The sequence below is a fragment of the Moschus berezovskii genome, chromosome 17 (genome assembly GCF_049115385.1).
Source record: "Moschus berezovskii isolate FMDL1 chromosome 17, NW_MosBer_1.0, whole genome shotgun sequence".
NCBI classification, from domain to species: Eukaryota; Metazoa; Chordata; class Mammalia; order Artiodactyla; family Moschidae; genus Moschus; species Moschus berezovskii.
Genome location: NC_142476.1, coordinates 51379273 through 51407136, shown reverse-complemented (window position 1 = coordinate 51407136; position 27864 = coordinate 51379273). Strand labels below are relative to the sequence as shown.

The window sequence follows — 27864 nt, the reverse complement described above, 5'->3', positions numbered from 1 at the left end:
CAGACTCATACTCCTGATGAGTAGCAACGTAAAAGTCCTCAACAAAACACTAGCAAACAGAATTCACCAGTTATTAAAATAATTATATATTCTGATCAAGTGGTATTTCTTCCTGGAATGTAAGAATGATTCCAATATGAAAAGCAATCAATGCAATACAGGATGAAGGGGGAAAAGCACATGATCATTACAACTGATACAGAAAAAGCATTTGACAAAATTCAACCCTTTCATGATAAAAACACTCACACTAGGAGCAGAAGAAAACTGCCTCAACATCATAAAATTCATATACGAAAGGTCCTTGCTAATATCAAACTCAACAGTGAAAGAATGAAAGTGTTTTATCTAAGACCAAGAACAAAACAAGGTCATCCATTTTCACTACTTTTATTCAACAAAATACTGGAATTTGGAATACAAGCCAAAGCAATTAAGGAAGAAAAATATAAAGGGCATTCAAATTGGAAAGAAAGTAGTAAAATTATCTGTTCTCAGACAACATGATCTTATCTTACAGAAATCTTTAAAGATTATGCACACACATACTAACTTGTAGAATAAATAAATTTTAACAAATAGTTCTGATAGAAGAAAACAAAATTGCAGGACACAGAATCAATACACAAAAATCATTTGCATTTCCATACACTAACAGAGAACAATTCTAAAAGGAAATAAGGAAAATAATTCCATGTAATGACATCTAAAAGAATAAAATACTTGGAATAAACATAACCAAGGAGATAAAAGACTTGTACACTGAAAACTACAAAATGTTACTTAGAGATATTAAAGAAGATGCTAACAAATGGAAAGACATTCAATATTCATGAACTGGAAATTTAATATTGTTCAGATCTGAAAACTACTGAAAGAGATCTACAGATTCAATACAATTTGTATCAAAATCCAAATGATGGGGTTTTTTTTTTAATTTTATTTTTGCAGAAATAGAACAATGTATCTTAAATTCATTTAGAACTTCAAGGGACCCAGAATGGATAAAACACTCTTGAAAAGGAACAAATTTGGAGGTCAGACACTTCCTATTTCAAAATTTATTACACAGCTATGGACATCAAAACAGTGTTGTATTGGCACTGTATATACAGAGTAATGGAATAAACTAGAGAGCCCAGAAATAAACCTTAGCATATGTGATCAAATGATTTTTAATAAAGGTGCTAAGTCGGCACAATTGTGAAATGAGTCTCTTCAACAAATGGGGTTGGGAAAACTGGACATTCACATTTGAAATAAGGAAGTTGGATCCTTATCCTATACTGCCGGGCTACGAGTCTCATTGGGCCTACTGGTCACTGAGTATCTCTATTTCCCTCAAAAGGTACACACACTCAGTCCTTCACATTCTTATCTCTGCTGGAAACCTTCTCCCTCCTCTAAGAAACATCCTTACCTCCTTTAAGCCCAAATTAGATAAAAATTTCTCACCCTTGAAGTCTTCCCTGATGTTCCTAGGAATATACTGACACTTCCTGCTCCAGACTTCTATAACTCTCTTCTCTTGTCTTCATTCCAACACATCAGTGAGGCCTGGTAGTTCTCTGTATGCATGTGCATCTCTCCCATGACCCTGTGAGCACCTGGTAACACAGAATGTGAACACCATATATTCCCAGAGCTCATTATATCACTGAACACACAATAAGTGCTCAGAGATCTTAATTCGCTGATTGGAAGACCTGAGAGAAGAAAAGTGATTTGTAGAAATAAAGAGCCGTGTTACTATAACAGGCCTAGTTGACTTAATATCTGCAGTTCCTGTTTAGCACTAGCAAAGTTTCTCGCTTTATAAAACACAAGTACTAGATAGTGACCCTCTGAAAGAGGGGAAGTGGATTATGGTGCCACCATGACCTGGGATAATATTTGGCACCTGGTAGACGGTCAGTGTGGAAGAAAAGAAGAGAAGTGAATGAGGGCACGAGGAAAGAAGAAAAGGAGGAAGAAGGGGAGGAAAGGAAGAAATTTCAGAAATATGTCTCTAGAGTCTATAACCTACTAAATCAAAGGATCCAGATGCCTAATCATCATGGAATTGGGCTTTCACTCAAGCGGGGAGCCCAAGAACATATTAAATTTATTCTTTAGATGGAAAAACTGACTGGTCCAAGCCTCCACAATCAGAAAGCAGTAGAGTCAAAATTCAACTTGACTATCTCCAAAGACTGTGCTGTGTTCCTTTTTCATAACAACTGGACTACATACCTACCCATGATTTCTTCATCATTCACTGGCTTATATTTAGTTAACATGTGCCTGGTGGCTCAGCCAGTAAAGAATCTGCCTGCAATGCAGGAGATCCAGGTTCAGTCCCTGGGTCAGGAAGATCCCCTGGAGAAGAGAATGGCTACCCACTTCAGTATTCTTGCCTGGAGAATTCCATGGACAGAGGAACCTGGTAGGCTCCAGTCCATGCAGTTGCAAAGAGTCAGACATGACTGAGCAACTAATACTTAAAAGGAACTTACTCTATGCTAGGCACTTCTCTAAGTGCTCTGTAAGCATTAAATCACTGAATCTTATGATGGGGAGGTATCATTACTGGTCACATTTTCAGATGAAGAAACTGACAGAATATAAGGTCTCACTTTATAGGTGAGAAAATTGAAACAAAGAAATTAGTTTTCCCAGAATCAGACTATTAGTGGTAAAGCAGGACCCAATGCCAATAGTATGAATTTAAAAGTCTATGTATTGAGTCTTTAAACCATCTCTATTTTTGTTTCAAAAATAACCCATTGGTAAACTGAATTGTACTTCCCACTGTTAGTCAAGAGATTGATAATAACACTGAGATTATAACCTAGGATTAATTGTCCTGCTTGCTTGGGTCTATTATATCTGCTTTTTAAAAATCTGTTCTATGGTCAGAAACAATCTTGATTTTTCCATTTTGAAAATTATTTCTATACTACTTCTAAATTATAGGGTAAATCAGATGAGAAAGTATGGAAGAAGCCACATGGATTACTTTCTTACTCCAGAAAAAAATTCATAAAGATATGCCCATGTTTTTAAGTGACAAACACAGAGATGCCAAGTGAATTTAGTTCTCATTCTAACTCCAATCAATTGGTACTGGCTTCTTGGAGCTGTATGTTGAACAGGTTCTAAAACCATGTTCTGCTACAAATAAGTATGGTGGTAATGGCTTAGTTGCTAAATTATGTCCGACTTTTGCAACAGCATGGATTATAACCTGCCCGGCTCATCTGTCCATGGGATTTCCCAGGCAAGAATTCTTGAGTGGGCTGCCATTTTCTTCACCAAAAGAAAGTTTAATTTTCAAATTATTCAGAAAACCATAAATAACTTTATGACTTCCCAGTGGCTTTCTTCCTCCTCTGTATAAAGGGCCTTTAAGCTCCAGCTGCAAAGATGCACTTTTTCCAGTCAGCAACTCTCCATAAACAGATTTAAACTCAGCAAAGTATTTAAGGATTAAAAACTCAAAGTGGTCTATCTTAAAGAAATAAACTAATCTTGAAGGATAAAAATCATTTTAATTTTCATAGTTTGATGAAACAAGGATTATGTTTATCTGTTTTGTACATAAGCAAAATAAGGCACATAGAAGTCAAATGGATTGACAAGCGGTCATGTAGCTTCCTGTAAGGAGCAAGAGGAAGAGCTGAAATTGGAACCCTAGTATGACTGTGGACAAAGGCCATCCTACTTTCAGTTCAAGAGTCATTAGGATACCAAACAGAAAAGATGGGCGTTAACAGATAGAGGATGGTATTTGAGCAATGTGTTTGGCTCTAAACTCTGACAGCCATTGCAAAAGGGAAGCAAATGTGTTAAGTGAGGAAGTTTTCATTTCCTTGTATTTAAGACACCAAATCATCTGAAAGAAAGAAAAAAGAAGGAAAACATTTCCTGGACCCATCTCTATGAGTGACGTGTAGATAACATCTGACGATAACTTCTACTGTTTTTACATATGACTTTAAAATGCTGTCCAAAGCAACCACTCACTGCAGCAAAGGGTGGATGGAGTGACTGGGGCTGTCAATCCACCCGCCTCCCCAGCTTCCAGCCTGTCCTGCTGCCCCAGGCCCCAGATGAGGGTATACGGTTGGAGCGGGAGCTGGCACTGGATGCCAATGAGTGGCCATGCCAAAGGAGCCAGAGCCAGGAGGAGCCGCCTCAGGCTGAGGGAGGTTTACAGGTGTAGAAACTATACCCCAGTTATCACAAAACCTGACTCCCAGAACATGATGAATGTTAATGACCTCAAACTCAGGATGTCCAAAGCTGGACAAGAACACCTGCTACACTTTGGGAATGAGCTAGAAAAAAGCCCAACAGGTAGAACTTTATGCAGAGCTCCAGGCCATGAATTTTAAGGAGCTGAACTTCTTTTACCAAAAGGTGACTGATAGATTTAATCATTCTTCCCAGCCAGAGAAAGTGGATGCTCGAATGGAACCTGTCCCTTGAGAGGTGTTGGAAAGGGATACCGGGGATCCAGATCAGCTGCAGGCCTGGGAAACTAAAGGACAAGGACTTTTCCAGATTTCTTGGAATAAAGTGGCAGTTCTTCTAGCTGGTGGGCAGGGGACAAGACCTAGTGCCGCATGCCCCTGCAGGATGTATGATGTTGGTTTGCCATCCTGAAAGACACTTTTTCAGATTCAATCAGAGTGTATCCTGAGGCTTCAATAGTTAGCTGAAAAATATCATGGCAACAAATGCATCTTTTCGAGGTATATAATAACCAGTGACAGAACAATGGAATCCACAAAGTTTATGGTGTATGAAACATTAGGGGAAGATGAGTTTTCCCCACTGAAGGACAAAGAGTCAGAATGGACAACTCTACTACTGAAAGGCATGTTTTGATGTCTCTCCATCATTGTTGGGTCTTCAGTGCAAGAGGTCATGTCATAGATGAAGGTGGCTCTCGCCTCCCAGCAATTCCCCACTTGAAGGGTGCCAATGATGCACCAATCCAATGTGAGATCTCTCCTCTAATTTCCTATCCTGCAGAAGGACTAAAAATTTATATGACAGAGGGAGAATTCCATGCACCTTTAATCACTGATGAGAATGGATTCCATGAAGAATGGTATATGAGCCAGATACCAAGTTCTCACATAATAAGAATACCTTTTATTTTTGGTTGACTGATCATAGGACCTCATCTGAAATACTCAAGTTTGAATATCCATAGGCTTTCATTTTGCTTGTTGAATTCTCACAACTACTCCATATTCCCTAAGATCCAGATGACTGAACTTCAGAAAACATTTTTATGATTCTCAACTGACTGAAGGTCTTATTTATAGTTTTCAATTGTATAACTTTTTTTCTAAGCTCAGGAAAATATTGGCCATCTAAGAAATTCCCTACAGCTTAAGTATAGTCAGGGTGTTTTAACATCACTTTATTTGGAGCTGAAAGCATTTGCTTTGGAAGTTGTACATAGCAAAAATATGTGATTGTACATGTTGAAAGGTTTCCATGGTACTATAAGTTTATTTTACCAAAAATAAAGAAAAAATAATAAAATGCCCAAATGTACGAAATGGCTCTTTATAAAGGCAGAAGAATAATGCATAAAATGTCAGATGAAAGCCATTCTGTTGAAGTTGATAGTGGGATCCAAGTGAATTAGTTCCCAGGAAAAAATGAAAGAATCTACACTTTGATAAAAGCCAGAAAATTTGAAGGCCTACTCTTGTGCTGACAAATCGCACTAGGTCATTTTGGATATAGATATGCCTCATGGTGAGTGAGAAATATAAAAATGGGAGAACTGTATTTTGTTCATCTTCTCACATCTGAAAGACAATGAGGTAAGCAAACAAATATACTGTAGCCTAGTGATCATTTCTAAGCTAGACTTTTAACTAATAGGGATCTATTTCCTCTTATGGGAAAGTGTAAGTATGGCTTCCAAAGCCACAGACTTTCTAGTTGGCTTTTAAATGTTTTTCTGAATCATAACTAGCTTAAATGGAAAAAAGAAAAAAGAAATAGACAATTTCCAAGCACTCACAAGCCTGAGTAAATAAATTTCACACTAACTGAAGGAAGTGAAAGCTTTTTTAATTCCTGTTTTTAACTATAAGAAATATTTTTCCTTTCTGAGTGGTTGATGGGATACCCAATTTCCAGAACTGTGACAAGACTTGATAAAGTCATCTGACTAACAGTGCTACTGCGTGCAAGTGGAAACTGCTGTATGGACCACAGAAATCAAACATTCATGAGTTTTTGGTACCAGCTCTAGAAAATCAGGTGACACCAGACACTCTTTGCAGTACACAATATAAGGGATCTTCCCCTTACATCGCATATCAGTGCCCCATTTCCTATATTTATTAACAAGGAATGAATTATTTACATGTTTAATTGCCCTAGAGAATAAGAGGTTCAGGCAGTAACCTAGAAGGCAGTAAAAGAGAAAGCGAGAGAAGTCACTCTTGTAAATAAAGCACATAGGATTTCCCATGTGATGAGATGGCATGCCAAGAAATTACTGCATATTTATCTGTAGAAAGGACTCAACTACAGATTTTCTAAAGTTTTCACTGAGTTACTGGGTTGTTGTTTTTTTTTCCCCCACAAAGGTAAACAGTATGCTATCAGAAAAACATGAACTGTTTGGTTCAAAATAGTGTTTTTATTGTCTTCAGATAAATACTCAAGAGTGAAATTACTGGATCATACGGTAGCTCTGTTTTTCATTTTCTGAGGCACTCCCACACTGTTTTCCATAGTGGCTGCACCAATTTACATTCCTACCAGAAGTGCATGATTGTTGGTGATCTGTAGGTCTTCTTTGGGAAATGTATATTCAGGTTCTTGGCCCATTTTTTAATCAGATTATTTGAGGTTGTTGTTTTTTTACGTTGAGTTATATGATTTCCTTATATATTGTGAATATTATCTCTTATCAAACAAGGCATTTACAAATATTTTCTCCCATTCAGTAGGTTGTTGTTTTTGTTCTGTTGATAGTTTCCTTCACTGTGCAAAAGATTTTAGGTTTGATTAGATCCCATTTGTTCACATTAGCTTTTGATTTCTTTGCCTTAGGAGAACAGATCCAAAAAAAAAACTGCCATGATTTATGTTCGAGAGTGTTCCACCCATGTTTTCTTCAACAATGACACAAGAAGTTTGTAATCAAATTGGGGAAATGTAACTTATAAGAGCACCATTTTCAGACATGTCTCTGAGCTTTCACATGACTGATTATTTTCTCCTTCTTTAAAAACTCTTCTCTTAGCTTCTGTCCTTTTTCACATCTTCTTTTCATACGCTTTATTATTTAAGGTGGGTTTCTCTTTCCGAGCCATGCCTACAATATTGGCATTCATTGCTATTTGGTCTACAGTCCTTTTCTCTTCCCTTCTGGCCACTCTTTGCAGCCAGAGATGGAGAAGTTCTATATAGTCAGCAAAAACAAGTCTGGGAGCTGACTATGGCTCAGATCATGAACTCCTTATTGCCAAATTCAGACTTAAATTGAAGAAAGTAGGGGAAACCATTAGACTATTCAGATATGACCTAAATCAAATCCCTTATGATTATACAGTGGAAGTGACAAATAGATTCAAAGGATTAGATCTGATAGAGTGCCTGAAGAACTATGGACAGAGGTTCGTGATACTGTACAGGAGGCAGTGATCAAGACCATCCCCAAGAAAAAGAAATGCAAAAAAGCAAAGTGGTTGTCTGAGGAGGCTTTACAAATAACTGACAAAAGAAGAGAAGCTAAAGGCAAAGGAGAAAAGGAAAGATATACCCATTTGAATGCAGAGTTTCAAAGAATAGAAAGGAGAGATAAGAAAGCCTTCCTCGGTGATCAATGCAAAGAAATAGAGGAAAACAGTAGAATGGGAAAGACTAGAGATCTCTTCAAGAAAATTAGAGATACCAAGGAAAATTTTCATGCAAAGATGGGCTCAATAAAGGACAGAAATGGTATGGACCTAGTAAAAACAGAAGATATTAAAAGAAGAGGTGGCAAAAATACACAGAAGACTATACGAAAAAGATCTACATGACCCAGAAAGCCATGATGGTATGATCACTCACCTAGAGCCAGACATCCTGGAATGTGAAGTCAAGTGGGCCTTAGGAAGCAGCACTACAAACAAAGCTAGTGGAGGTAACAGAATGCCAGTTAAGCTATTTCAAATCCTAAAAGATGATGCTGTGAAAGTGCTGCACTCATTTGTGTCCGACTCTTTGGGACCCCATGGACTACAGCATGCCAGGCCTCCCTGTCCAACAACAACTCCTGGAGCTTACTCAAACTCATGTCCTTTCAGTTGGTGATGCCATCCAACCCTCTCATCCTCTGTCATCCCCTTTTCTTCCCGCTCTCAATCTTTCCCAGCATCAGGGTCTTTTCCAATGAGTCAGCTCTTCGTAACAGGTGGCCAAAGTATTGGAGTTTCAGCTTCACATCAGTCCTTCCAATGAATATTCAGGACTGATTTTCTTTAGGATGGACCACCTGGATCTCCTTGCAGTCCAGGGGACTCTTAAGAGTCTTCTCCAACACCCCAATTCCAAAGCATCAATTCTTCAGCACTCAGCTTTCTTTATAGTCCAACTCTCACATCCATACATGTCTACTGGAAAAACCATAGCTTTGACTAGATGGAATTTTGTTGGCAAAGTAATGTCTCTGCTTTTAAAAAATAAAAAAAATAAATTTTAAAAATAAATACATAAACTGAACCAATATAGGTGAATGTCCTTGGCCCTAAAGGCTATAATGAACTTTGATGAAACCAAATAAGAGTGGCAGCACTGCCATTGGTCTTGGAGCTCATCGTGTTTGAATTTAGTACTGATACAGATAAGACTTAACAGAATACTTTGTACATTGATCTAAAGTATTTAAAGTCAATTCATGGTGGAAATCCCATTAAAGTTCAATTTAGAAAAGATGTTTAAAAAAAATGCTGTCTAAGTTGGTCATAACTTTCCTCCCAAGGAGTATGTATCTTTTAATTTCATGGTTGCAGTTACCATCTGCAGTGATTTTGGGGCCCCACAAAATAAAGTCTGCCACTGTTTCTATTGTTTCTCCATCTATTGGCTGTGAATTGAGACCAGATGCCATGACCTTAGTTTTCTGAGTGTTGAGTTTTAAGCCACCTTTTTCAATCTCCTCTTTCACTTTCATCAAGAGGCTCTTTAGTTCTTCTTCACTTTCTGCCATAAAGGTGGTATCATCTACATATCTGAGGTTACTGGTATTTCTCCTGGCAATCTTGATTCCAGCTGGTGATTCCTCCAGCCCAGCGTTTTTCATGATGTACTCTGCATATACATTAAGTAAGTCGGGTGACAATACACAGCCTAGACGTACTCCATTTCCTATTTGGAAGCAGTCTATTGATCCATGTCCAGTTCTAACTGTTGCTTCCTGACCTGCATACATATTTCTCCAGAGGCAGATCAGGTGGTCTGGTCCTTCCATCTCTTTCAGAATCCTCCACAGTTTATTGTGATTCATACAGTCAAAGACTTTGGCATAGGCAATAAAGCAACAGTAGTTGTTTTTCTGGAACTCTCTTGCTTTTTCAATGATCCAACAGATGTTGGTAATTTGATCTCTGGTTCCTCTTCCTTTTCTAAATCCAGCTTGAACATCTGGAATTTCACAGTTCACAAATTGTTGAAACCTGGCTTATAGAATTTTGAGCATTACTTTACTAGCATGTGAGATGAGTGCAATTGTGCAGTAGTTTGAGCATTCTTTGGCATTGCCTTTCTTTGGGATTGGAATGAAAACTGACCTTTTTCCAGTCTTGTGGCCACTGCTGAGTTTTCCAAATTTGCTGGCATATTGAGTGCAGCACTTTCACAGCATCATCTTTTAGGATTTGAAATAGCTCAACTGGAATTCCGTCACCTCCACTAGCTTTGTTAGTAGTAATGTTTCCTAAGACCCACTTGATTCCACATTCCAGGATGTCTGGCTCTCGGTGAGTGATCACACCATCGTGATTATCTGGGTCGTGAACATCTTTTTTCAGTGCTGCACTCAATATGCCAGCAAATCTGGAAAATGCAGCAGTGGCCACAGGACTGGAAAAGGTCAGTTTTCATTCCAATCCCAAAGAAAGGAAATTTCAAAGAATGTTCAAACTACTGCACAATTGCACTCATCTCACATATAGCAAATTAATGCTCAAAATTCTCCAAGCCAGGCTTCAACACTGCATGAACCGTGAACTTCCAGATATTCAAGCTGGATTTAAAAGAAGCAGAGAAACCACAGATCAAATTGCCAACATCCACTGGATCGTCGAAAAAGCAAGACAGTTCCAGAAAAACATCTACTTTATTGACTTTGCCAAGGCATTTGACCATGTGGATCACAATAAACTGTGGAAAATTCTTAGACAGGTGGGAATACCAGACCACCTGACCTGCCTCCTAAGAAATCTAATTGCAGGTCAAGAAGCAACAGTTAGAACTGGACATGGAACAATAGACTGGTTCCAAAAAGGAAAAGGAGTACATCAAGGCTCTATATTGTCACCCGGATTATTTAACTTATATGCAGAGTACATCATGAGAAACAATGGGCTGGAAGATGTACAAGTTGGAATCAAGATTGCTGGGAGAAATATCAATAACCTCAGATATGCAGATGACTCCACACTTATGGCAGAAAGAGAAGAAGAACTAAAGAGTCTCTTGATGAAAATGAAAGAGAAGAACGAAGAAGCTGGCTTAAAGCTCAAAACTCAGAAAACTAGATCATGGCATATGGTCCCATCACTTCATGGCAAATAGATGGGGAAACAATGGAAACAGTGAGAGACTTTATTTTGTGGGGCTCCAAAATCACTGCAGATGGTGACTGCAGCCATGAAATTAAAAGATGCTTGCTCCTTGGGAGAAAAGCTATGACCAACCTAGATAGCATATTAAAAAGCTTTACCAACAAAGATTTGTCTAGTTAAAGCTATGGTTTTTCCAGTAGACATGTATGGATGTGAGAGTTTGACTATAAAGAAAGCTGAGCACTGAAGAACTGATGCTTTTGAACTGCAGTGTTGGAGAAGATTCTTGAGAGTCCCTTGGACTGCAAGGAGATCCAACCAGTCCATCCTAAATAAAATCAGTCCTGAATATTCATTGGAACGACTAATGCTAAAGCTGAAACTCCAATACTTTGGCCACCTGATGCAAAGAACTGACTCATTGGAAAAGACCCTGATGCTGGGAAAGATTGAAGGCAAGAGGAGAAGGGGACAACAGAGGATGAAATGATTGGATGGCATCACCAACGCAATGGACATGAGTTTGAGTAAGTTCCAGGAATTGGTGATGGACAGGGAAGCCTGGCGTGCTGCAGTCCATGGGGTCGCAAAGAGTTGGACACGACTGAGCAACTGAACTGAACTGAACTGATGGCCACTCTCACTAGGTTAGTAGGCTTTGTTATCCACTCTAAGGACGTCAATTAACACCTGTTTGATGAGGAATCTCAACTCTGTGTCTCTAGACAGATATCACTGGAGCTCCAAACGTACATATCCAACTTTCTTCTGATTAATCTGGAAATCCGATTAATCAGCGTGTCCAAAGTTGAATTCATTTGATGTCCATTCAGCTATTTTCTTCCTTTCAGATTCTTTATCCCAGTGAATTCATCGCTCCACACCCAATGCACTCAGAAGTCAATTCTATTTGCCTCTTTCTTCCTCATTACCTCATCCCTCTCCATTCATATTTTGAATAACCCGAGTCCATCTCGTTTTCTTTGGCCCCATCATCGTTACCCAAATTACCATGGCAGTAACCTCTGGTCTTTCTTTCCTCCAATTTATTCTCCACACTGCAATGACCAATATCTTACATAAAGAGGAAAGAGAGAGTGCCAGAGTGTGTGCAAGCCAGAGCTTTGGGTATGTATATATTTTAAATTTGAGTGATGGAGCGTTGCTCAGTCATGTCCAACTCTTTGTAACCCAGTGGACTATACAGTCCATGGAATTCTCCAGGTCAGAATATTAGAGTGAGTAGCTGTTCCCTTCTCCAGGGGATCTTCCCAGCCCAGGGATTGAACCCAGAACTGCAGGCAGATTCTTTACCAGCTTTCCCTGGCACAGCCACCAGGGAAGTCCTTTTTAAATTTACTTACTTTTACTTATTTTAAATTATTATTTATTTTACTTATTTTAAATTTATTTATATAAGTCTCTGAGTGAATTTTCCTGTACACTCAGGGGAAAGCAAACAAAATACCTCTCAAGATGGACAAATTTGTAAGACTATGGCAGAATGTCAAACTCCCAATTGGGAAAGCAATAAGAGGTTTTCTGCAAAGATGTTCAAAGGACATGAATGGAGAGAAATGGAGGCTGGAGAGAAAGAGGAAGACATGGAGGGACATCTATCCAAGGGGCATAAAGTTCTAAAAAATATGTATGGATAAATGCTTAGACATAAAGTGCTCTACTGGAGGCATTAAACACTGCTCTCAAGTTTTCCAATGTTCAGTGCTTGCAAAGGGGAATTAAATATTATGATAACAAGTGCAAGTATTGCTGAGAAAACAGATGTCAGGCCTCTTGGCCCTTCACTGAAATCCATCAAGCCTGCCCTAATCTACTGTGAGTAGTATGTCCCCTCATTTTTATTGCTTAGGCTTTTATGGGCTCAGAATCCAGAATTACTTAAATTACACATAATCCACCTGGAGCAGAGCCAGACCAGAAAAATGGCTTCTTCCTCTGGCACAAAGACTTGAAGGCCCCACTCCAGTACTTTCTGTTTTTTATTTCTCAGGAAGAGCTTTGCACAGCTAAAGGACCATTTATTCTTGAAGTAGAGCATTGTTAACCACAATACCACTCTGGAATGTTCACATTAGCTCATAAGGATGTGACTGTGGGTTTTCTTTCATGGGCTGATGTTAACTTATAACCCAAGAGTTGGACCACAAATACCAATAAAAACATAGTCCTATTTCCTCCCTTCCTTTCCTACAAGGACACCAAACTTTCTGCCAAAGCTTTTCCTCCATATCAATTTTGAAGTTTCAAGCCAATGGTATAGCTTCCACACAAACAAAGAGTGGCAGACTCCAAGCCCTCTAGGCCACTCCAGAAGCACATTGTCCTGGGCTACAATATCATCACCTCCAACCTTACTAATTTCTCTCAAGAGAACTATCAGCCACTAATCTGGGATTCATAAAATATTTCCCTCATTACTTAGCATTTGAGGATACAAACCAATTAGTGATGTTACAGGACTCTGGCCTTTTGGGAAAACAATCAACTCCCCAAGAAATGTATAGAAGGAAACCCCACCAAAGGCAGAGAGGTTTACCCATTCAAATGGAAATGTAGGATCTTAAATATTTTGAACATGCTAGTGCAACTGAGAATCCTTGGAAAGAAATATGACTAACAGACCAGACAAGAATATGACTCCAGGGCAGCGCTGTGGCTAAACAAGAGGGCATTTCAGAATTAGGTTTCCTACACTGTGACAATTGCACTCATCTCACACGCTAGTAAAATCATGCTCAAAATTCTCCAAGCCAGGCTTCAGCAATATGTGAACCGTGAACTTCCAGATGTTCAAGTAGGTTTTAGAAAAGGCAGAGGCACCAGAGATCAAATTGCCAACATCTGCTGGATCATGGAGAAAGCAAGAGAGTTCCAGAAAAACATCTATTTCTGCTTTATTGACTATGCCAAAGCCTTTGACTGTGTGGATCACAATAAACTGTGGAAAATTCTGAAAGAGATGGGAATACCAGACCACCTGACCTGCCTCTTGAGAAACCTGTATGCAGGTCAGGAAGCACCAGTTAGAACTGGACATGGAACAACAGGCTGGTTCCAAATAGGAAAAGGAGTACATCAAGGTTGTATATTGTCACCCTGTTTATTTAACTTATATGCAGAGTACATCATGAAGAACGCTGGGCTGGAAGAAGCACAAGCTGGAATCAAGATTGCTGGGAGAAATATCAATAACCTCAGATATGCAGATGACACTACCCTTATGGCAGAAAGTGAAGAGGAACTCAAAGGCCTCTTGATGAAAGTGAAAGAGGAGAGTGAAAAGTTTGGCTTGAAGCTCAACATTCAGAAAACGAAGATCATGGCATCTGGTCCCATCACTTCATGGGAAATAGATGGGGAAACAGTGGAAACAGTGTCAGACTTTATTTTTTGGGGCTCCAAAATCACTGCAGATGCTGATTGCAGCCAGGAAATTAAAAGACGCTTACTCCTTGGAAGGAAAGTTATGACCAGCCTAGATAGCATAATAAAAAGCAGAGACATTACTTTGCCAACCAAGGTCCATCTAGTCAAGGCTATGGTTTTTCCAGTGGTCATGTATGGATGTGAGAGTTGGACTGTGAAGAAAGCTGATCGCCGAAGAATTGATGCTTTTGAACTGTGGTGCTGGAGAAGACTCTTGAGAGTCCCTTTGGCTGCAAGGAGATCCAACCAGTCCATTCTAAAGGAGATCAGTCCTGGGTGTTCATTGGAAGGACTGATGCTCAAGCTGAAACTCCAATACTTTGGCCACCTCATGCGACGAGTTGACTCACTGGAAAAGACTCTGATGCTGGGAGGGATTGGGGGTGGGAGGAGAAGGGGACGACAGAGAATGAGATGGATGGATGGCATCACCAACTCGATGGACATGAGTTTGAGTGAACTCCAGGAGTTGGTGATGGACAGGGAGGCCTGGCGTGCTGTGATTCATGGGGTCGCAGAGAGTCGGACACGACTGAGCAACTGAACTGAACTGAACTGACACTGTGAGAAGGGCTTCCCCGGTAGCTCAGTCAGTAAAGAATCTGCCTGCAGTACAGAAGACCTGGTTCCACCCCTAGATTGGGAAGATCCCCTGGAGAAGGAAATGGCGAACCACTCCAATATTCCTGCCTGGAAAATTCCCATGTACAGAGGAGCCTGATGGGCTGCAGTCTATGGGGTTGCAAAGAGTCGGGCACGACTGAGTTCCTAACAGACACTCTGGGAGGAAGCATGGCAAACAGAATGTGTATTAGAGAGTGGAGGGACTGAGGGGAGAGGCTGCGAATGGGCCCAGGAGGAGAATCAGGGAATGAAAGAAAACAAGATTCCTCAGCACAGGGCCAAACTAACTGTCTTGCATGACTGGGCTTGTGACCAAGCATCTTTGAGAATAATTTGACCATGGTATCCTTTCATGCAAAATTTTGTGGAGACTATTTTTCTTAGAAATTAAGGGAAAAGGCAGGGGGGATAAAAGGTCAAGGCTTAAGCAATTTCAGTCCCTCTATCAGGAGAGTATGTGGGGAGAGGTCTTGGTATACTGTGGTCTGGGAGAAAAAACAAAAATGTTGTGGAACAAGAAGACAGCACAAGGAAAGGCAACCCTACTTGCTCCCATCTTTCCTTTCTGGGGCATGAGAAAGAGGCAAGAGATGAAGTTTTTCTATTAATAATTCACATCCAGAATTTCACTTCCAGTTTGATGGTTTTTTGGTGAAGAAGCATCCTCTGGACCATTCAGTTGACAACACCACATATTTTTTGTCACCTGATTTTGTGCTAGGTGCTAGAGATACAATAGAATATCAGGAGAGCCATCTTTAAGTCAACAGTCTATCAGGGACTCTGCTTGAAGAAAATTGGTGAATAAAATTCAGTTTCCATGTTACTCTCTCCATACATCTCACCTTCTCCTTCCTTCCCCACCACCCCGTGTCCATAAATCTGTTCTTTATATCTGCGTCCCTATTACTACCCTGCAAATAATTCTGGAAACTTACATTACCATATCTAAAATAGATAGTCAATGGGAATTTGCTGTATGATTCCGCAAACTCAAACAGGGGCCCTGTAACAATCTAGAGGGATGGGATGGGAAGTGAGATAGGAGAGAGGGGACATGGGTGTACCTATGGCTGATTCATGTTGATGTTTGGCAGAAAAAAATAAAATCCTGTAAAGCAGTTATCCTTTAACTAAAAAATAAATAAATTAAAAAAAAAAAAAAGTTAGTGTCACCTTTCTTGGAGTGCTCCACCTAATAGGGAAGCTTTTTTTCCCAAGATACCCTGATCTAGCTGCAGGGATCACTGCATTCCAACCTCTAGGGAATTTAGTTAATGACTCAGATGGTCTGTCAGTTGAGAATGATTTTTTGGGATGGGGAGCGCTCCAGGTCAGTGAAATGTTGTTAGCTGGTAGTTCTAAGATGTAGGGCCCAGGAGCAAGTCCAAAACCAGCTCAAATAGGGTTATGGCCTAAACTTGTGAAAATGTCCTTTTCTCCACCCTGTGACCTTCTCATTGCTTTTTATCATCACTGTTACTGTTTCTCATGACTGGAAAGAAGTTGCTTCACTCTACAGGTTTAGCTTTATATTATTAAATGACAAACTTTCAGCGAAGTTAAACTCACGTAGAGACTAAAAAGGGAACTTGAGGGATTACCACCAAAGATGCTTTTGGGGTTGAAAGTCTTCAAAGTGCTTTCCCTGCAACTTTCTCACTGCTCCCTTTCTTGGAGTGTCAGGGGTTCTAATCTCAGGCAAAGGAGCAATGATTGCTTCATTTTTAAGATAGCCCTGTCCTATACAGCACTCTAGGGTCCCTTCCTTTGTCCATGGTGAGCCCACCAATGTTTTCTGACTCAGCTCAAATGCACAACCTGCTAAGTTTTTCCAAACATCTCCTGAAAAAAACAGGTATTCTAGTGTACCAGTTTTTCACACCATTACTGACCCATTTGTCATGCTGAATTTGAATTGTTTATGCACATTATCTAGCTTATTAAAGTATGAGGACCCCAGAGAAAGAGACTCCTCTTATTTCCTTTTGAGAAATTTCCCTCTTCTCCCTCATAGAACATGGGAACTTCCCTGGTGGCTCAGACGGTAAAGCATCTGTCTACAATGCAGGAGACCCAGGTTCGAGCCCTGGGTTGGGAAGATCCCATGGAGAAGGAAATGGCAATCTACTCTAGTACTATTGCCTGGAAAATCCCATGGACAGAGGAGTCTGGTAGGCTACAGTCTATGGGGTCAAAAAGAGTTGGACCCGACTGAGTGACTTCACTTCACTTCACTTCCCTCATAGAACATAACAGAAGTTCGGTAAGTTTTGTAAAATAAATCAATGAACAAATAATAATGTTTTACTTAGAGTACTTTACAATTTTACTTACAATAATAATATACATTTGGATGGCACTTTAGTGCTTACACAGTGTATTTAGATACGTACTCTATTTGATCCTCAAAATACTATTAGGTAAGGTAGATATTATTCGAACCTCATTTTCACAGCTGCCAACAGCCTGAAGAGAAGCCGTCTCCACTTCATCCAAACCTAGTAAGAGAAGGAAAGGGGACATCAACCCAGATTTTTTTATTTCATATATAGGACTCATGCCATCACACTTGGCACTCTGCAATAAGAGGGAATATTTGAACAAGAGAACTTTACTCAGACTCATTCCAGAGTAGAAATAACTGATTTCAATCTGGACACAAAGAAAGTGGTCTTAACACTTCCCAGGAAGATAAGGAAGCTCCTTTTTGTTTGGCTAAAGCATTTTATAATTTTGAATTTAAAGATTTTTGAGCAGCTATATCTAAGACAACAAAGAAAAGGCCTGTGGAGATGAAAAAGGACATACAGAAATAGAATCTGGAATGTCCTTAGAAGGCTTTGGATGAGGGAATTATTTGGAACGGATTAAAGACAATGAGATGGTACTAGTGGTAAAGAACCCATTTGCTAATGCAGGAGACATAATGAAATGTGGGTTCAATCCCTGAGTTGGGAAGATCCCCCGGAGAAGGAAATGGCAACCTACTCCAGTACTCCTGCCTGGAGAATCCCACGGACAGAGGAGCCTGGTGGGCTACAGCCCACAGGGTCACAAAGAGTTGGACACAACTGAAGCAACTTAGCATGCACGCAAAGGCAATGACACAATTAGGCAAGGAAAAAGAAATAAAAGGCATCCAAATTGGAAAGAAAGAAGTTAAATGTTGTCTGTTCAAAGATGAGGCTATCTTATGTATAGAAAAATCTAAAGACGCATACACATCCCTACCTGTTAAGAGCTAATAAACAAATTCAGGAAAGTTCCAGAATACCAATTTGACACACAAAAATCAGTTATAATTTTATACACTAACAATGAAAAATCCAAAAAGGAAATTAACAGTTCTACTTACAATAGCATCAAAATTTGTTTTAAATCTACAAATGAATTTAACTAAGGAGGCAAAAGATTTGCACATTAAATACTGCAAAACATTACTCAAAGAAGTTAAAGAATACACAAATAAATGCAAAGACATCCCATGTTTATGAATTAGAAGATTTAATTTTGTTAAGATGACAATACTACCCAAACGACCTACAGATTCCATGCAATCCCTATCAAAATCCCAATGGTGGGATTTTTGCATAAATAGAAAAACCCATCTTAAAATTTCTATGGAATCTCAAGGAACTCAGAATAACCAAAAAACAATCTTGAAAATAAAAACAAAGTTGAGGAATTCATATTTCCTGGTTTCAAAACTTACTGCAAAAGTATAGTCATCAAAATTTTATGGTACTAGTATAAGGACAGAAGCGTAGACAAAAGAACAGAAGAGAGTCCAAAATTAAACCTTTTCACAGTCTCTTGATTTTTAACAAGGATACTAAGACCATTCAATGGAAAAAGGACAGCCTTTCCAATGAACAGTGCTAGGAAAGTTGAATATCCATGCGAATAACAAGGAAGTTGGATGCTTACTTTACCATGTACAAAAATTAATTCAAATGGATCAAACACCTAAACATAAGAAATAAAACCCTTAGAGGAAAATACTGGGGAAAATCTTCCTGACACTCAGTTTAGCAATGATTTCTTGGATATGACACCGAAAAGTCCAGATAAGAAAGAAAATAGATAAACTGATCTACATCAAAATTATAAACTGCTCTGTATCAAAGGATGCTGTCAGTAGAGTGAAAAGGTAACTCATGGAATAGGAGAAAATATTTACAAAGCATATATCTAATAAAGGATCAATATCCAGAATATATAAAGAATTCCCATGATCTGACCAAAAAAAAAAAAAACCAATCCAAAAATGGGCAAAGGGCTTAAATAGACATTTCTTCAAAGAGGATATATGAATGGCCAATAAGCATATGAAAAGATATTCAGTATCACTAGCCATTAGGAAATGTAAATCAAAACAACAATGAGGTACCACCACATGTCCATTCAGTTCAGTTCAGTCGCTCAGTCGTGTCTCTTTGCGACCCCATGAATCACAGCACGCCAGGCCTCCCTGTCCATTAGGATACCAATTATCCAACAAAGAGGGAGGAGAATAAAAAGGATTGGCAAGTGCTGGGCTACACCCCACAGCCCTACAAGCCCTATACTTGCCCATCCTCAAGACCAAAGAGCGAGCTTGGAGTCAGCAACAGAACCATCAATGGTTTAACATATAGGAGGAGCTTGTGTGTGTAAAGCAAGGTCCTGGAGCAAAACCCCACCATGTATGGCAGGCAGCAGGGACAAGACAAGGCAGCAGGCTTTGCTTCCAGGGGCAGGGGGTAGTTACCAGTAGGAAATGACATCAAGTTAGCTCACTGGTTACTAGGAAAACCAGAAGACGGGTACTCTTATCACCCTTTTGATAAGCTATCCTGGTGACTAAAGTTACACCAATCATCAGCTGGGACCTGGTGCAAGTACATAGGAAGGTCAGTCGTGTGAGTAGGGTGTAGGTGAAGAAGGCACTGGTCCAACCAGGGTTGTACAGAGAACATGAGAACAGCCATCTTGGGTGACCTGATCATATACTCCACCCCTACATACATTGCCTGACCCTTATAATCTTGGTCTGCCCCTTTTCTTTGATATCCCTATGGTCAGGTATGTAGGGGGGCACTGCAACCAGGTGTCACATATACAATACAGACAACAGCAGCCCAAGAGTATCAAAATAAGGTACCTAGTGCACTAAAAAACAGTCATTTGCCAATACCTGGGCTAATTTTGGAGCCAAGAACTTTCCAAGTGAATGGAGAGGAAGTCAAGGGCAGCAGCAATCTGAGTAGTTGTAAGGAAGGTAAGGCCACCCCCAGTTTTCACACACTCAGAGCCACCCCTACGAGGAAGAGAAGGCCTCAGCTCTAAGAGGAACATTCTAGTGACCTAGCAAGGAGTCAATAGTCACAGTACAAGTCTGTCACCCCTGTTATTTGGGATTAGGCGTATGATGCATTATGCATTTCTGAACAAAATCCCACTTGTGTGTCCAGCTGCCAGCCTATTCCATTCCACACAGCATTGCTCAGGGGGGCTGACGGGAATCCACCCTGACAAGGTGTACGATAATATTTGTGGATGGGGTGCTTCTGACATATTGGCATGCAGGACAGGGAGATGGTAAGAGTCTTCCCTCCCATTGTCAATCCTCCTGACCTGGTCCCATTAGTCAGAAGGAAGACAGAAGCCCAGAGGAAGACAACAGCAGCATCACGCTGTAGACCCAGCAATTAGATTCATTTCATAGCAAGGCCATTGTTGCTGCTCGGTCTTAAAATAGACTTCCTCCGCTCAGGCTAGGGATGAAATGTAAGACATCTGACAGACACAATACAGGGGAGATGAGATAGTTAAGCAAAATACAAGCAGCAACCACATTCAGAGACAGTATCACATCTGCCTGTGTTTTTACACCCTGGTGTGCAATACGGTTCAGAAATCAAGTTTTCAGTAATACAGGAGCATGTCTAAAAATTACATCTACAATGGCCACTTGAATGTCTGAACCACAGCTATTCCATTTGAGATTCAAACACACTCCCCTCTTCGAAGAATGGCCAAAGCAGACACACAATGCATGTCTGATGGGTCACCAAACATGCCACTCTGGTCAAAAAAGTTTAAGTTAACCGTGCATATGCCAGAATGACTTCTCCATACTTTAATATGTGCACGTTTTTCCATTATTTTCCCTTTGATTACAAATCTTTCGATATATCAAAGTATATGTCTCTCGAAACCAGGGTGAATGTTGCCTGCCCTGTGTCTAGATCATGTCCTCCAGTAATAGTCCCTTTTATACTTGCTAGTTATCCATACTGGGGGAGAGTGGAGAACTGATCAGATATTGTGAACACATTTAGAGGTATGTTAATGAAGAAACATTTCAGAGACTATTCATTATACCAAATTGTTAGGAAAAAAAAACCTCAGTGCTTTTAGTAGCAGACTTCAAGCAAGTAGTGTTACACAGCATGAGTAGGTATACTCTGTGACAACTTCACTAGTGAATTCTCTTTCCATCCTAAATATCAGGGCAGAAGTATGACTAACATAGTAACTTTCACAAATACAGACCTCAATTAGCATAACTAGAATTTAATACCCATTAAAACACATTTTTCTCTCTAAAATTATTCTCATCTTTACCAAACACAAGCAAATCAAGACTAATTTTTGTTTGCAAAATAAATCTGGTCAATTGACCACACGGACTCCTCCAAACTGGCTGTGGAGCAACTCAGGAGGAGTCAGACTGAATTCCCCAAAGGTCTCTTAAGACCAGGAAAGCCGGGCTTCCTGATAATCCAGTGGTTAAGAATTTGCCTGCCAATGCAGGATACACTGGTTCAATCTCTGATCCAGGAAGATCCCACATGCCACAGGGCAACTAAGCCAACTAAGCCCATGGTCCCTAGAGCCTAAGATCTGCAACAAGAGAAGCCACCACAATGAGAAGCCCGGACACACAACTAGAGAGTTGCCCCCACTTACCACAGCTTAAGAAAGCATACGTGCAGCAAAGATGGCCCAATACAGCCAAAAATATAAGACCAGGAAAACCATGTCCACATTGGTGGATTTCTCCCTTCTGCTGCTGCTGCTGCTGCTGCTGCTAAGTCGCTTCAGTCATGTCCGACTCTGCGCGACCCCATAGACAGCAGCCGACCAGGCTCTGCCGTCCCTGGGATTCTCCAGGCAAGAACACTGGAGTGGGTTGCCATTTCCTTCTCCATTCTCCTTTCTAGAGATCCCCAAAATGTTGAACTTCCTGCACATGTCTGCAGACAGTCTTTTTCATTCACCCGATCAGACTGCTTGGAACTCAAAGGCCTCCAATTTCTGAAGGCACCAAGCAGAGAGAGAAGAAAAATGTTTCAATTCTATCCACAGGTGTAGTTAACCAAATTTCTGTAAGTCACAACTAACTTGAGGGGAAAGGCTTCCCTATATCTGGAAAACAAAGATCAATACCAGTAATATTCCACATAAAAATCATAACCATATTCACCAGTTCACTCAGTAGCCAATCTTTTTGTTAACTTTTCTTATTGAAGTATAATTTAAAATGTTATGTTAATGTATGAGATACAGAATTTTAAATATATTTGTGGAGGGTATGATTAATACAAATTAAACATAAATTTCGGAGAAGGCAATGGCAAGCCACTCCAGTACTCTTGCCTGGAAAATCCCATGGATGGAGGAGCCTGGTAGGCTGCAGTCCGTGGGGTCGCTAAGGGTCGGACACGACTGAGCGACTTCACTTTCACTTTTCACTTTCACACATTGGAGAAGGAAATGGCAACCCACTCCAGTGTTCTTGCCAGGAGAATCCCAGGGACGGGGGAGCCTGGTGGGCTTCCGTCTATGGGGTCACACAGAGTTGGACACGACTGAAGTGACTTAGCAGCAGCAGCAGCAAACATAAATTTATTATATTTAAGTTATTAATGACATCATTCAAGATGCTTCAGCATCTTGGGACTGATGGTGAAGCTGAAATTACAGTACTTCGGCCACCTGATGCAAAGAACTGACTTACTGGAAAAGACCCTGATGCTGGGAAAGATTGAAGGCAGAAGGGGATGACAGAGGATGAGATGGTTGGATGGCATCCCCGACTCAATGGACATGAGTTTCAGCAAGCTCCGGGAGTTGGTAATGGACAGGGAAGCCTGGTGTGCTGCAGTCCATGGGTTTGCAAAGAGTCGGACATGACTGAGCAACTGAACTGATTCAAGTTGCACCTATTAATTTTTTCTGCACTTGATAAAACATTCTCAGAAATGTTAATGTCTCACTGTGATTATGTTTTTTTTCCTTTATATTTCTTCTGGTTTTTGCTTTATGTATCTTTGTTTCTTTGTTATTAAGGTATTTAATAGTTCATGATGTCAATCTTCTCTGTGAATTGTACCTTTTATCATTAAAGTATTCATCTTTGTTTCATTTAAAATAAATAAAAATAAAATGATGTTAGTTTCGTGTGTACAAAGTGATTTGGTTACACACAGTATAATTTTTTCATCCTCTTTTTCATTATAGGTTATTACAAAATATAGTTCTCTGTGCTATACAGCAGGTCATTGTTATATATTTTATATATAGTAGTTGCTGCTGCTAAGTCACTTCAGTCGTGTCCGACTCTGTGTGACCCTATCATAGACGGAAGCCTACCAGGCTCCCCCATCCCTGGGATTCTCCAGGCAAGAACACTGGAGTGGGTTGCCATTTCCTTCTCCAATGTGTGAAAGTGAAAAGTGAAAGTGAAGTCACTCAGTCGTGTCCGACCCTTAGCGACCCCACGGACTGCAGCCTACCAGGCTCCTCCATCCATGGGATTCTCCAGGCTAGAGTACTGGAGTGGCTTGCCATTGCCTTCTCCGATATATAGTAGTATGTATATGTTAATCTCAAACCTCTAATTTGTTTCCACCTGCCAACAATTCCCTTTGGTAATCATGCATTTGTTGTCCATGTTTGTGAGTCTATTTCTCTTTTATAAATAATCTATTTCTTTTTTTAGATTTCACATATAAGCAATATCATGATATTTGTCTTTCTGGGTCTGACTTCACTTAATATGATAATCTTTAGGTCCATCCATGTTGCTACAAGTGGCATTATTTCGCTCTTCTTTTGGCTGAGTAATATGCAATTACACACACATACACGACATCTTCTTTATCCATTCCACTATCAATGCACATTTAGGTTGCTTCCATGTCTTTGCTATTGTAAATAGTGCCTCCATGAACACTGGGGTACATGTATATTTTTGAGTAAGAATTTTCTGTGTATATATGCCTTGGAATGGGATTACAGGATCATAAAGTAACTATTTTTAGTGTTTTAAGGACCGTCCAAAGTGTTTTCCATAGTAGGTGTACCAATTTACATTTCCACCAAGAAGGTAGGAGAGTTCCTTGTTCTCCACACCCTCTCCAGAAGTTATTATTTGGAGAAATTTTGTTGATGGCTATTCTGATTGATGAGGTGATACCTCACTGTAGTTTTGGCTTGCATTTCTCAAGTAACTAATGATCTTGAACACCTTTTCATGTGCCTCTTGATCATCTGCATTGTCTTCTTTGGAGAAATGTCTATTGAGGTCTTCTGTCAATTTTTCCATTGTTGTTCAGTCACTAAGTTATGTCCTACTCTTTGCGACCCCATGGACTGCAGCATGCCAGGCTTCCCTGTCTTTCACTGTCTCCCAGAGTTTGCTCAGATTTATATCCATTGAGTCAGTGAAGCTGTCTAACCATCTCATTATCTGCTGCCCTCTTCGCCTTTTGATTTCAAATTTTCCCAGCATTATGATCTTTTCCAATGAGTTGACTCTTCATATCAGGTGGCCGAAGTATTAGACCTTCATCTTCAATCTTTGTTTTTTGATATTAAGCTATAAGAGATACTTGTATATTTATAAATTAATCCCTTGACAGTAGCATCATTTGCAAATATTCTCCTATTCCTTAGGTTATCTTTTCATTTTGTCTATGGTTTCTTTTGCTGCGCAAAAACTTGTAAATTTAAATAGATCCCATTTGTTTATTTCTGCTTTTATTTCTATTACTGTAGCTGATGGACAAAAAAAAAAAATATGGCTGTAATTTATGTCAAAGAGTGTTCTGCCTAAGTTAACATTTTATGAAGTTGAAACAGTGTGGGGAAAGGGGCAGGACACAAAAGCTAGATAATTAAGAAGGGGCAACACTGCTGTTCGAATGCAGTAAAGACTGGTTAACACCAGCTAAAACCAAAGTGGCTGTGAGAATAGTCTGATCATTGACTTTAGCTTAGTGTATCTTCATTATGATACTAAGAATCACACCGTCTTACACAATCCCACTTGGGAGGTAGATCATAAAATGCCCATAAGTGGGCAATGGCCAAATTCCTGGGAAATTCCAACACTATCCTAAAACAGCAGAAATATTCCTCCCACACATTAGCCTTCCCCTTCATGGATCATAGCCTTGTTGTTGTGACAGGGCTTGCACAACTCAATGAAGCTATGAGCCATGCCATGAAGGGCCACCAAAGATGGACCAGTCATAATGAAGAGTTCTGACAAAATGGGGACCACTGGAGGAGGGAATGTAAACCACTCTGGTATTCTTGCATGAGAACCCCATGAACTGTATAAAAAGGCAAAAAGATATGACACCAAAAGATAAACTCCCCAGGTAGGAAGGTGTCCAATATGCTACTGGGGGAGAGCAGAGGACAATTACTAATAGCTCCAGAAAGAATGAAGCAGCTGGGCCAAAGCAGAAATTATTTTCAGCATGGATGTGTCTGGTCATGAAAGTAAAATCCAATGCTGTAAAGAACAGTTTGCATACAAACCTGGAATGTTAGGTCCATGAATCAAGGTAAATTGGACACGGTCAAGCAGGAGATGGCAAGAGTGAACATCGACATCTTAGGAATCAGTGAACTAAAATCGACAGGAATAGGTGAATTTAATTCAGATGACCATTATATCTACTTCCGTGGGCAAGAATCCCTTAGAAGAAATGGGGTAGCCCTCATAATCAACAAGAGTCCAAATGAAGTACTTGGGTGCAAGATCAAAAATGACATTATGATCTCGGTTTGTTTCCAAGACAAACCATTCAACATCATAGTAATCCATGTCTATGCCCCACCACTGATGCTGAAGAAGCTAAAGTTGAATGATTCTTGACATCCTAAAACTAACACCAAAAAAAAAGATGTCCTTTTCATCATAGAAGATTTAAATGCAAAAGTAGGAAGTCAAGAAATATCTAGAGTAAAGACAAGGTTGGCCTTGGAGTACAAAATGAAGCAGGGAGAAGGCTAACAGAATTCTGCCAAGAGAATGTACTGTTCATAACAAACACCCTTTTCCAACAACACAAGAGATGACTTTACACATAGATATCATCAAATGTTCAATATCAAAATCAGATTGATTATACTCTTTGCAGCAGAAAATGGAGAAGCTCTATACAGTCAACAAAAATAAGACCTTGAGTTGACTGTGGCTGAGATCATCAGGTTCTTATTACAAAATTCAGGTTTAAACTAAAGAAAGTGGGGAAAACCACTAGGACAGTGCAACCTAAATCAAATCCCCTATACAGTGGAGGTGATGAATAGATTCAAGGGATTAGATCTAGTAAACAGAGTGCCTGAAGAACTATGGACAGAGTTTGTAACATTGTATAGGAGGCAGTGACCAAAATCATCCCAAAGAGAGAGATTCAAGAAGGCAAAGTGGTTGTCTAAAGAGGCTTTACAAATAGCTGAGGAAAGAAGAGAAAAGAAAAGCGAGGGAGAAAGGGAAAGATATACCCAACTGAATGCAGAGTTCCAGAGAAGAGCAAAGAGAGACAAGAAGGCCTTCTTCAATGAATAATGCAAAGAAATAGAGGAAAACAACAGAAGGGGAAAGACTAGAGATCTCTTCAAGAAAATTGGAGGTATCAAAGGAACATTTCATGCAAAGATGGGCAAAATAAAGGACAGCAACAGTAAAGACCTAACAGAGGCAGAAGACATCAAGAAGAAATCTCAAGAATACACAGAAGAACTGTACAAAACATATCTTAATGACCAGGATAACCACAAGGTTGTGGTCACTCACCTAGAGCCAGACATCCTGGAGTGTGAAGTTAAGTGGGCCTTAGGAAGTACTGCTGCCAGTAAGGCTAGTGGAGTTCCAGCAGAATGGAATTGCAGCAGAGCTATTTAAAATCCTAAAAGATGATACTGTTAAAAGTGCTGCACTCAATATGTCAGCAAATTTGGAAAACCGAGCAGTGGCCACAGGACTGGAAAAGGTCAATCTTCATCCTAATTCCCAAGAAGGGCAGTACTAATGAAAGTTCAAACTACCAGACAATTGCACTCACTTCCCATGTTAGTAATATTATGCTCAAAATCCTTCAAGTTAGGCTTTAGCAGTACATGAACCAAGAACTTCCAGATGTACAAGTTGGAAAGTTTAGAAAAGGCAGAGGAACCAGAGATCAAATTGCCAACATCCTTGGGATCATAGAAAAAACAAGAAAATTCCAGAAAAATATATATTTCTGCTTCATTGACAATACTAAAGCTTTTGACTGTGTGGATCATAACAAACTGTGGAAAACTCTTAAAGAGACAGAAATGTCAGACCATCTTACATGTCTCCTGAGAAGCCTGTATGCGGGTCAAGAAGCAAGTTAGAACCTTATATGGAACAACAGAGTGATTCAAAATTGAGAAAGGAGTATGACAAGGCTGCTACATGCAGAGCACATTATGTGAAATGCTAGGTTGGATGACTTACAAGCTGGAATCAAGATTGCTGGGAGAAATATCAATAACCTCAGATATGCAGATGATACCACTCTAATGGCAGAAAGTGAAGACAAACTAAAGAGCCTTTTGATGGCAGTGAAAGAGGAGAGTGAAAAAGCTGGCTTAAAACTCAATATTAAAAAGAAAAAACTGAGATCATGGCATCCAGTTTCATCACTTTATGGCAAACAGAAGGGGAAAATGTGGAAGAAGTGAC

General features: G+C 39.8%; 1 pseudogene; it reads left to right on the top strand.

Moving 5' to 3' along the window:
- The first annotated feature begins 4247 nt into the window (after positions 1-4247).
- LOC129550977 (UDP-N-acetylhexosamine pyrophosphorylase pseudogene) lies at positions 4248-4872 on the top strand (annotated as a pseudogene).
- Positions 4873-27864: the final 22992 nt, after the last annotated feature.